General features: G+C 42.3%; 1 protein-coding gene across 2 annotated transcripts in view; it reads left to right on the forward strand.

Annotated features, from left to right (window-relative positions):
• Positions 1–12,369, forward strand: part of pde4d (phosphodiesterase 4D, cAMP-specific) — a 1,334,021-nt gene that overhangs the window by 447,430 nt on the left and 874,222 nt on the right. The gene's annotated exons all lie outside the window — the stretch shown is intronic.

Raw genomic sequence — 12,369 nt, forward strand, 5'->3', positions numbered from 1 at the left:
ATGTCTTAACAAAGCCAATTGGATCCGCTTCAACCAGCCCAGCTCTTCCCCCCCCCACCCACTGCATCCCAAAACCAGTCCAACCTGTCTCTGCCTCCCTAACCGGTTCTTCCTCTCACCCATCCCTTCCTCCCACCCCAAGCCGCACCCCCCGCTACCTACTAACCTCATCCCACCTCCTTGACCTGTCCGTCTTCCCTGGACTGACCTATCCCCTCCCTACCTCCCCACCTACACTCTCTCCACCTATCTTCTTTACTCTCCATCTTCGGTCCGCCTCCCCCTCTCTCCCTATTTATTCCAGTTCCCTCCCCCCATCCCCCTCTCTGATGAAGGGTCTAGGCCCGAAACGTCAGCTTTTGTGCTCCTGAGATGCTGCTTGGCCTGCTGTGTTCATCCAGCCTCACATTTTATTATCTTGGAATCTCCAGCATCTGCAGTTCCCATTATCTCTGGATCCGCTTCCTGTCCCCTCAATGTCAAGTGGATGTAGTGGTTCCCATATCACAAGTGTCCAACAGGTGGCATGCAGTGAATGTGGTCGTTTGATTACTGATCTGGTGGCAGGGTATTAGGATTATATTTCCAATTTTTCCTCTCAATATTTTATCATGTAGAATTCAGATACAACATGCTGAAATGGGAGCCAATATTTTGGCATTATAAATTATGATTTATTAATTACAGAAAATGGGTTGCTTACTCAGTGCAAAAGCTGGCCATTTCACTTGACAGGATGTTGCTTCATCTAGTCTGAGTAAATTTTGGAAAGCTGTAGTAAGTTTGAAAGATCTAATGAATTTTGCAAATTTTAATGCGGCCAAGTGTTGTTAGCAAGAGCTTCCAGGGTTCCTGATCTGTGAATTTTTTTTAGCAAGCAGGAGTAGGAGTGAGACTTTTTTCTGTTCATTCATTCACCTGCCCTGAACCTGATACCCACAGGACCTGCTCTCCACCCCTGCTCTTGGAGTTGACAAACCCCAAGCCTCTCTCCTCCAGACTCCAATCCAATCTCCTCCCCCTCAGACCTGATAACCCCAACTTCCCAATAAACTTGAGCACCCCCTTATCTCCACCGGACCCAAATCCCCCAACTTTCCCTGGTACCAGCCCTGCAAATCCCTCCCCAACCTCCTCACACCATCAAACCTGAACACGTTGCCCCAGTTCCCCTTTTCACTGGAGCTTTCAAAATAGCTGGCTGTTCTCTTGGTCATTTAAACCAGAGAATGTGGCATCGACTGCTGTTAGAAAGGGAATGATGTTTGACTTTCTCCAAATATCCAGCATGAGATGAAACTGTTAGATTTCAGGCTTGATCCCTATTTCTGCAGGAACTGGGATTGGAATTGCTAGCAAGAAATGTGGGACTCGGTCTTGAGGCGAAGAAAACTAGGGTCACTGTGATTACCACCCTTCAGAATATTTGAGTTGTTTGATCATATTGTGGTCTTCCTTATGGTTTGCAGTTGACACCCAAATTGGTTGGTGAAGAAGGTTATTTTGGAGTACAGCAGGACCTTGATGAAATGGGCCAATGAGGCCAAGGAGTGGCAATGGAGTTTAATTTTTTTTAAAATGTGAGTTGTTGCATTTTTGTGCATTCAAGATACGAGTTGCGATGTCATGTTGAAGCAGTACAGAACATTTTGTGTGCCACTTTTGGAATATTATGTTCAGTTATGGTCTCCCTGCAATAGAAAGATGTCGTTAATCTTGAAAGGGTGCAGAAGAGATTTACAATGATGTTGCCAGGGTCAGAGTTATAGGGAGAGGCTGAATAGGATGGTATCATTTTTCCCTGGAGCATCAGATGCTCAGGGGTGAATTTATAGAAGTTTATAAAATCATGAGGAGCATCAATAGGGTGAATAGCCAAGGTCTTTTTCCTAGGGTAGGGGTCTTCAAAACTAGAGGGCATAAGTTTAATGTGAGAGGGGAACAATGTAAAAGCGACCTGAGTGGCAGCTTTTCATGCAGAGGGTGGTGTGTGGATGGAATGAGCTGTCAGAGGAAGCGTTGGAGGTGGGAACAATTACAACATTCAAAAGGCATCTGGATGGATTTAGAGGGAGATAGCAAGAACTGCCGATGCTGGAATCACAGACAATACAGAGTGGAACTGGGGGGAACTCAGCAGGTCAGGCAGCATCAGAGGAGCTGTAAAGTTGACGTTTCAGGTTGGGAGCATTCATCAGAGGGATATGAGCCAATGCTGGCACATGGGGCTGGTTTAATTGAGGATATCTGGTCGGCATGGACAAGTTAGACTGAAGCGTCTGTTTCCATATGGTACCACTCCGTGACAATCGTGTTTTTGGAGTTGTTACCCTTATTATAGTATTGGAGAGGTAATGCTGAGATCACTTGCACAAAATAAAACTGGTCTGATTTAGGAACTTGCTTCTTTGTTTCTCCTCTTCTTTCAACTGACAGGGAGAACTCAGAAAAGCCTCATCAAATCATGCCCCAGGCTGTTCTGAAAGAGACAGCACTGCCACAGAGGATATTTCACATACACAGCAGAAAACTCATTGTTCATCTATATAGAAATCCATTCATGAATTTTGCATTTCTTTACTTAATGTATGAGGAGGTTTATTTACAGTAATAAGTCCTCTGCTCAATGTGAAACCAAGATTGCTGCTTAAATAACTTCTATATATTATGGGAGTGATTTGATGGGCTGTCATTTTGTTTATTTTCTGTTGTTTTATAAGTAAATGTTGGCTAAGTTGATTGCTCAATTTTTACGAGTCATGATTGGTAACTTCTACGTGTCATTTGTATGAAGTTTGTGATTTTTCCAAGCACTGGTGAGAAACGAGACAGTGCCAATTCCCAACTTGCAAATCAGTGATTACTAGTTCGATGCAGTTTGCTGCTTGTGTCTCCTGACCTCCATTTTAAACTCTATTTAACTTCACAATGCATGCTCCACATACACTGAAATCCTCCACCCATTATCCACATGTCAGTAGCGTACTCCCAATGTGAGTAAGTAATGTGCCCATGTCAGTAATACGCTCAGCAATGCGTTCACGAGATTGTGCCCCTAAATCTAACCTAAACAGAGAACCCTCCAAGATGAGAGATAATGGGAACTGCAGATGCTGGAGAATCCAAGATAATAAAATGCGAGGCTGGATGAACACTGCAGGCCAAGCAGCATCTCAGTAGCACAAAAGCTGCCGTTTCGGGCCTAGACCCTTCATCAGAGAGGGGGATGGGGTGAGGGTTCTGGAATAAATAGGGAGAGAGGGGGAGGCGGACCGAAGATGGAGAGAAAAGAAGATAGGTGGAGAGAGTATAGGTGGGGAGGTAGGGAGGGGATAGGTCAGTCCAGGGAAGACGGACAGGTCAAGGAGGTGGGATGAGGTTAGTAGGTAATAAAATGTGAGGCTGGACGAACACAGCAGGCCAAGCAGCATCTCAGGAGCACAAAAGCTGACGTTTCGGGGGTCTAGGCCCGAAACGTCAGCTTTTGTGCTCCTGAGATGCTGCTTGGCCTGCTGTGTTCGTCCAGCCTCACATTTTATTATCTTGGAATTCTCCAGCATCTGCAGTTCCCATTATCTCTGAGGTTAGTAGGTAGATGGGGGTGCGGCTTGGGGTGGGAGGAAGGGATGGGTGAGAGGAAGAACAGGTTAGGGAGGCAGAGACAGGTTGGACTGGTTTTGGGATGCAATGGGTGGAGGGGAAGAGCTGGGATGGTTGTGTGGTGCAGTGGGGGAGGGGACGAACTGGGCTGGTTTAGGGATGCGGTGGGGGAAGGGGAGATTTTGCAACTGGTGAAGTCCACATTGATACCATTAGGCTGCAAGGTTCCCAGGCGGAATATGAGTTGCTGTTCCTGCAACCTTCGGGTACATCATTGTGGCACTGCAGGAGGCCCATGATGGACATGTCATCTAAAGAATGGGAGGGGGAGTGGAAATGGTTTGCGACTAGGAGGTGCAGTTGTTTGTTGCGAACTGAGCAGAGGTGTTCTGCAAAGCGATCCCCAAGCCTCCAAGATGAATGTGTCTGAGCTGCTGGAGGGTGCCAGAGACAGTTTTGCCAGAGCATCCTTTGTGGGATTGGTGACTTTTTCTTTAGAAGTGAAAGAGGAGCCAATAGGCTGAGAGGATGACCACTTTGGGGCTATGGCTGGCACGTGTCACTCGTGCCTGATCATTAGTTTGTGTTTGTCCTTCTTGGGGAGGTGATGGCCGAGTGGTATTATTGTTGGAATGTTAATCCAGAGACCCAAATAATGTTCTGGGGACCTGGGTTCGAATCCCACCACAGCAGATGGTGGAATATCTGGAATTAACAATCTAATGATGACTGTGAATCCATTATTAATTGTCGGAAAAACCCATCTAATTCACTAATGCCCTTTAAGGAAGGAAACTGCCATCCTTACCTGGTCTGGCCTACATGTGACATCAGGCCCACAGCAACATGGTTGACTCATAACTACCCTCTGGGCAATTAGGGATGGACAATAAATATTGCCTGGCCAGTGATACCCTCATTAATTTAGGATATCTGGTCGATATGGACAAGTTGGACTGAAGCATCTGTTTCTGTGTGGTACAACTCAATGACAATCCTGTTTTTGGAATTAATTAAAGAAAGTTTTGCAATGATGGGAGACTCCTGAGCACCCTCAGAATAGGCTAACAGTGGCAGTAATAGGAGAGCAGGATGGGGAAGTTTACTGGGCTGCCTTGATGTGGGAGTTTTCGATATCTCCCTGGGACATTGTTTTGAGTCATTTCAAAACACTGCAGCCATCTCGAGGATCTTTGCACAGGGGTGAGGAGTGGAATTGTAACAACACCGCCATCCATCTTGATTTTTATGTTCAGTTATGAGATATTTCTCCTGCATTGAGACAAAAGAAGAAATTGAGTGCCATCGAAGAGAATGGAAGAACGATTTGTCATGATGTAGAACCAGCAGAGGTATGAGGTGGCGCCGGTGAGTGAGCAGAAGATTCAGAGGACAGGTTGGACTAGTGGCTTGAGAGGATGAGGCAGCTGGGAATGCAATGCTGAATGCAATAATGAGAACCACAGATCATTAGCCTCAGTGATGTTACTGTGCAATGGCAGGGTAAGAGTAACTGTAAGGAAAAAGAGGGAAAATGGTTCTATTTACCCTTGTGGAGCAGAGAAAAACATTAAACTTCTTCCGGCAACTACTTGACATTTCTTTCGGTGCGTGAAATGGCACTGACCCAAATAAATAAAGAATTATTAGTTATAATTGAATGCTGTAGATAAATAATATCATATCTTTTAAATCTGATCCTTTGTCAGTTAATATAAATCAGGCATTGACTTCTTTTTTTATTAAATGTAAGCCATTTCATTTTATATTTCATACCGCAATATCAAGTCTCAAAATGCCCTAAAGTTCAATGCAATTACATTTGAAGTATAGTAACTGTTTTATGGACAACTGTGGACAACTGTGGCAGCTATTTTGTGCGCAGAAACATTAAAGAAAATGATCAGTCAATCAATTTTCATAGGGACAATAAATGAGAACTGGAAATAAGGAACCTATGATATCTTTTACATAGACCAGGTCTTAAGTTTTACTCTAACTATACAAGGCACTAGTCAGACCACAGCTTAACTACAGCAAAAAGTATTGGTTCCTTTATCTGAGGAAAGATATTCAGGCATTGGAGTCTTTCCAGAGAAAGTTCTGTCAGTTGGTCTGTGGCATTGGAGTGACTGTCTTATGAAGAGAGATTGATTAAGTTGAACCTGAACACATTAGAGTTTAGAAGAACAAGAGGTGAATTTATGAAAAGAGAGAAGATTCTTAGGGGGATAAAACAAGAATTGTGGATGCTTAAGAAGGGCTAATGGACTGGAAACCTCAACTCTGCTTTCTGCAAACAGATGCTACCAGACCTGCTGAGTTTCGCCAGTGATTTCTGTTTAAGACTCTTAGGGGTCTTGACGGAATAGGTACTTTTTCCCTTGTGGGAGAGTTTAGGAGCAGAGGGCATAATCTCAAAGACAAACAGAGATGAGGAGGAATTTCTTCTTCTCGGGGAGTAATGAAACTATGGAATTCTTTACTTCATCGGATGTTTGAGGCTGGGCCAGTAAGTATATTCATGGTTGAGACAGACAGGTTTTTAAACAAGAAAGGAATCAAGAGTTAATGGAGGAAAAGGCAGGAAAGTGTTTATTGGTAGAGGAATTGAGTTCAGGAACCGTGATGTCATGCTGCAACTGTACAAAATGCTAATGTGACCTCACTTGGAATATTGCGTGCAGTTCTGGTTGCTCCATTACAGGAAGGATGTGGAAGCATTGGAAAGGGTGCAGTGGAGATTTACCAGGATATTGCCTGGCCTGGAGCGAAGGTCTTATGAGGAAAGGCTGAGGGACTTGGGTCTGTTCTCATTCGAGAGAAGAAAGCTAAGAGGGGATTTAATAGAGACATACAAGATGATCAGAGGATTAGATAGGGTGGACAGTGAGAGTCTTTTTCCGAGGATGATGACGTCGGCTTGTACGAGGGGGCATAGCTGCAAATTAAGGGGTGGTAGATTTAAGACAGATATCAGAGGCAGGTTCTTTACTCAGAGTGGTAAGGGCATGGAATGCCCTGCCTGTCAATGTAGTTAACTCAGCCACATTAGGGGCATTTAAACAGTTCTTGGATAAGCATATGGGTGATGATGGGATAATGTTGGGGGGTGGGCTTAGATTAGTTCACAGGTCAGCGGAACATCGCGGGCCAAATGGCCCATTCTGTGCTGTATTGGTCTATGTTCTATGTTCTATAAGTGGAGTTGAGGGTTATCAGATCAGGCATGATCTCCTAAGACGACTCAATGGACTGAATGGCCTACTATGCTCTTATGGTTTTAATGGGCTAGATTCTATAGGACACTGCAGTCCTTTCCAATTACCTGGCTAAAAGATGAAGCCAAAACCTGTTCATTATCCTGTTGCCTCACAGGGATTTAAAGTTAGGAACAACTTTAGGAACTTGTCCAATCTTAGAGAACTGCCATCTCATTGAATGGCAAGCAGTTCATTGGACCCAACAGCATCAGCCTAGAACTGTGGCCACTGCTGGGCCAGGCAGTCCCACCACACCAAAAAGTCCAAGGCTAGGAATTCTTCATGAAGGGTGAAAGGGACGGGGTGAAAGGGATTGCAGAGGAGGGTAAAAGGGAGGATGGCCCTGAAAGGAAAAGCCTCTGATGGGTGCAGATCCAAAGAGCCATCCGGTACCTGACACCTGCCTGTGCAGCTAAAATTGCCGGGTTTCCCACTTGGCATGGGTAGTAGGGCGTATAAAAAGGGGAGTGACAGAGATGCTGACTTTCTGGTAGTTGACTCTGAATGAGGCAGTATGAAAGTCAAGGACTGTTCATGTAAATTAAGGGTGACTAGGTCACAGATACTGACCTCTGCGGAGTTATTTCACAGTAGAAGAAAGGAACACAGCTATCAACAATTCAAAATTATACATCATTGTATAAAAGGTAGTGAAGGCCCTATCACACTGATAGTCATTTTCAACATACCACCTGATAGTGGAAGCAAAGTTGTTGAGGAAATGTGAAGATGGATTCAGGAATAGAAAAAATACATGGAATAATTTTCATGGAAATTTCAATAACGTTGTTATTAATTAGATTGAAGAAATGCAGAATTTCAATAAGGGAATCGAGATTCTACAATGTGTACAGAATTCCTTTGTCATCCAATATATAATAGCAGACCAAGCCAATATTCACAAAAATAAAAGCAAAATACTGTCGATGCTGGAAATCTGAAATGCAAACAGAAAGTGCTAGAAATACTCCAGACTAGCAGTATCTGTGGACAGAAAGAAGGGCCACCACCTTCTCTGTTCTACCTCATACTCATGGGTCTTGGACCCACTCTATGTTGCTGACCTTTTTCATCTGCTGCATGCAAAAAGTCCACTGAATAGCTTTCAGATACTTCATGCCATAAACAATGATGTTTTCGTGCCCTCAATGTTTTCGTGGTTACCACTACATAAATTCTAGATATATTAATTGAATTAAAATTCCGTGGGCAGCCATGGTGAGGTTTTAACTTATGTCCAGCAATATTACCACCACCATCTTTTGAGCTATGTTGAGATGTTACATGAATGCTTTACATCTATCTTTATGGAAGATCCTATGTAGGACATGGAGAAAAATGAGTTGATTCAGTTACTCAAATAGTTTACAACTGATAAAGAGGAGATCCTGTAAAGTCTACCTGTACTTAATCAAACTGAAAGAACTGTGGATGCTGTAAATCAGGAACAAAAACAGAAGTTTCTGGAAAATCCCAGCAGGTCTGGCAGCATCTGCGTTCTGAGGAAGGGTCACCAGAGCCGAAACGTTAGCTCTGATTTTTCGTCGCAGATGCTGCCAGACCTGCTAAGCTTTACCAGCAAGTTCTGATTCTATCTCTACTTAAATCTGATTGAGCAACAGACCAGATGAGATAGATCCAAGGATCCTGAGATTGGAAATTATGGAGGCACTGATCTTTGCCCCCTCAGTGTGAAGTTGTTTTGTGACGTTGCACCTTTGCATTGATTGCAGGCACAGACATTAACTGTCTTATCAGTGTTCTTACTTGTATTTACAAAGATCATGAACTGGTAGACACGATCGACAATTTGATCCCTTGTTAGTCGCTTCTGATTTCATGTTGACACATCACTGTTGATAAAATCATCTACGGACACAATATCTCAGATCTGTCAAGAAAACAAATGGAACATACTCTTTAATCATAGTCAACCACTATCACTGATGTTCCTATTTCCCCTTGCCCCTTCTTTCCCTGTCTCTGGGCTTACTTAAATCTTGTCACATCTGAAAAGCCATCCAGCTGAAATATTAACATTTGTCTCTCCAGAGTGACTTCCTAACCTGATGCATATTTAAAATTGCTTTTTATTTATTACATTTTAGATTTCCTCTCTATATTATTCTGTGCCTTTTAGTCTTTGTTGCATCTTATAGCATGCAACATAGTTAAAAAGACATTGGTTTCACATTTGAACAAGGTGACTGAATGTAGATATTATGTTTTGCAGTACCATGTTTTTGAGAATGATCTCATTCTACAAAGGTTATATATAATGTATCAAATTGGATGCCAGGATGTGTTGTTGGTAGCCACACAGCAGACAGCATTATAAGATCACATGTCGTACGTCAGTGTGCACCTTTCTAATCATACCTCTGTGGCCACATTACAGTGACCATACTGAGCATCCAAGCCACTTTGTTTACGAGCCATTAATGGTGATGTTGGATCAAATGTTCTCCCAAAGCATCCGATTCTATTTTGAATGTGCCAAGAGTTTATTTTCTTTCTTCCACCTCAATTCCTTAATTAGTGGAGAAGATGATTAATCATTCAATGCTTTCGTTCTTTCCTGTGCTAACTTGTGTCTGGGTCTAGTCAAAGTCAGAAGTCATACAATACCAAGTTACAGTCCAACAGGTTTGTTTGAAATAACAGGTTTTCAGAGCGCTCCAGAAGCTGGTGATTTTAAATAAACTTCTTGGAGTACAAGAGATAACAAGGTGTAGAGCTGGATGAACACAGCCGGCCAAGCAGAAAGCTGACGGTTCAGGTCTAGACCCATCTTCAGAAATGGGGGAGGGGGAGGAGGTTCTGACATAAATATGGAGTTGCAGTGGGAGAGAGATCCACTGATGTTTTTTCCGGAGGAAGGAGGGTAACTTCTTCAGGAAAGGCATCCTTAGAAGAGGATTCGCAGTGGGGTTAAAATTGTTTCAGAGATAGTGAGAAAGTGTACTCTGTTGGAGTACAACCTGGTGTTGTGTGACTTCTGACTTTGTCCATCCCAGTCCAACAGCAGCATCTCCACATGCAAAAGGTATAATGAACTTATTAGCCTTTTTTTCTCATGATCATTTACATCTTTCCTTCACTTTAGAAGATATCTTGTTTAATTTCCTGTTCTTAAGAATGGAAATGGCATCAAATGTACTATCCAGGTCAGAATTCCTATTTTCAACCCAGATCAGACAAAACATTGCACACTTTCCTTAGTTTTCTGGTTGAAATTCTGAGACAGGAACCTTCACAACCAAAGTAATCCAGCAAACTACACCAGCATCCCCAGCTCCAGTACAGTCAGTTCAGCATTCTCAGTTTAAAAGCCCGAAAGCCACGTGGACAACTCTATAAAAAGGTGTGTGCAAGATAAATGAAGGTATAAGACATTAGATGTTAGTTGGCTATCTATTGTGAGATTAAAGAAATCTGTGTGAGCGACCATGGGATTCAGTTTCATAGCCGGGAGTTAGAACTGGTTTTAATTGCTCAAACATTTCCTGGATAACTATAACAATACTTTATGTTACTCTTTGACCACCGTGTAATTGTCTGAGAAGTCAAAACTTCAAATGGGCAATTATCCTGCATTTGGGACACTCTGACACGGTTGTACTCATTATCAGTTTAATGATGAACGTGAGTTAGGAGCGTCAGAGTACATGAAACATAGAATCACAGAGAGCACCATCTGGCTGTCCATGTTTAACTATGCAGATATTTGAGGAATAGTACATTTGAAACTGTGTTGGGTGGGAGATGGTATCCAAGCCTCAATGGATACCTCAGAACTGAGGAAATGTCACCGGACCCGAAGTGTTAACGCTGATATTTTCTTCACAGATGCTGCCAGACCTGCTGAGTTTCTTCCAGCAACTTCTGTTTTTATCCCTGATTTAGAGCATCCACAGTTGTTTTGGTTTTTATGCAACATTATTATGAATGGCTTTCCCGCAGAACCATATTTTATGTTGACTCATGGGCCTTGCTGACTGGTCAGCATTTGCCATATGTCTTACCCGCTCACTGTGTCTTGCTTTAGAAGTTTCACCTAATTTGTTTACTAAGGCTAATTTTATGATTGAAAAATAGTTGAAACTTGTTTGAATATTAGGAAATTACAGGCTTGTTGTTCATAACTTTATCAATGTTTGGGATAAATTATTCTGAGCTTTCAAGCCTGTTCTGCCCTGTAATGTTAAACTGGCTCCTGAATGGATATCTCAGTCAGTGAGTCCCTGTTGAATGCCACATGACAACTGCAAATCAGGAAGAACATTGATACATTATGGCATTTTACCCCAACAATGATCACCAAACTTTCTGTTGGTAAAATGAATTTATACAACAGGCTACATATTGTAATCCGAAATTGATAATTTAAATTCTGATTTTCAGGTTTGAATTCTTCACAATGGATGTAGTTGATCAGTTCTATTCAACAACTGCAAGAGCAACTTGTATTTATATAGCACCTTTAATGTAATAAAATGCCCCATGCACTTTATAGGGAGTTATCAAACAACCAGCTATGTAAGGAGATATCAGACCAAAAGCTAACAAAGAGACAGATATAAAGAAAGATCTTAAAGAATGATGAAGATGTAGTAAGACATAAAGGTGAAGGGTGAAAATTCCAGATTTTTAGGAACTTGGCAGTTGGCTAACCAACTATTGCCCCAACCCTTGACCACCCACTTACCTTCCCTCACCCACCTATTACCTAGTCACCCACTTAACATTCGCTCACCCACTTACTACCTCAACAACTCACCGACCCACCCAGTTACCCATTCACTCATCCAGCTGCTAGCAAACTGAAAAACTTTGCACTTTGTAACTTTTAAAGTTTTGCCTGAAAATGGCAGAAAATGTTATGAAAAAGGGTCAAATTCTTGCCCTTTACTGATATCTCTCTGGATCTCTGGCACTGAGGGATTTATTCACGGTCCTGGATTGGAGGATTTGTTTCAAAAATATTTATGCTGGAGAGTGGACTGTTTCTCTCTGAACAATGTCAGATATAGCAGTTCCATTGCAGATGAAAGATTTGGGAAAATTATTTTTGTTGGAAATGTATAATGCAGTGAGCTTGCTTTAATTATCGGGAAACTACTGACTTGAATTGATAACCTGGAAGAAAAAAGACTAAGCTGTCAAGATTTTGGATGCACACTCATATTGCTAGCTTGTCCAAAACATTTGACGTACACATTAGCCAAATAATTGGTTAGATCTGCCACACAGACACTTTATAGCATCGTAAGAAGGATCATTCACTTTATTTTGTGCAGCTTCAGGATATAACACAGTTAAATGAAACTGGAAGCTGGATTAAAAGGATAGGGGCATCTTAAAGAAGCTAGATGTGGTATAGAGGCAGTAAGCTGCATCACTTTCTAATGATTTGCACTGCTAACAGTTGGAAGAAAGCTGAGACCACACCTCTGTCTTGGTACATTTCTTTCTCCTGACCATAATTACCAGCTGATGATCCTGA

The sequence above is a fragment of the Stegostoma tigrinum genome, chromosome 1 (genome assembly GCF_030684315.1).
Source record: "Stegostoma tigrinum isolate sSteTig4 chromosome 1, sSteTig4.hap1, whole genome shotgun sequence".
Lineage (NCBI taxonomy): Eukaryota > Metazoa > Chordata > Chondrichthyes > Orectolobiformes > Stegostomatidae > Stegostoma > Stegostoma tigrinum.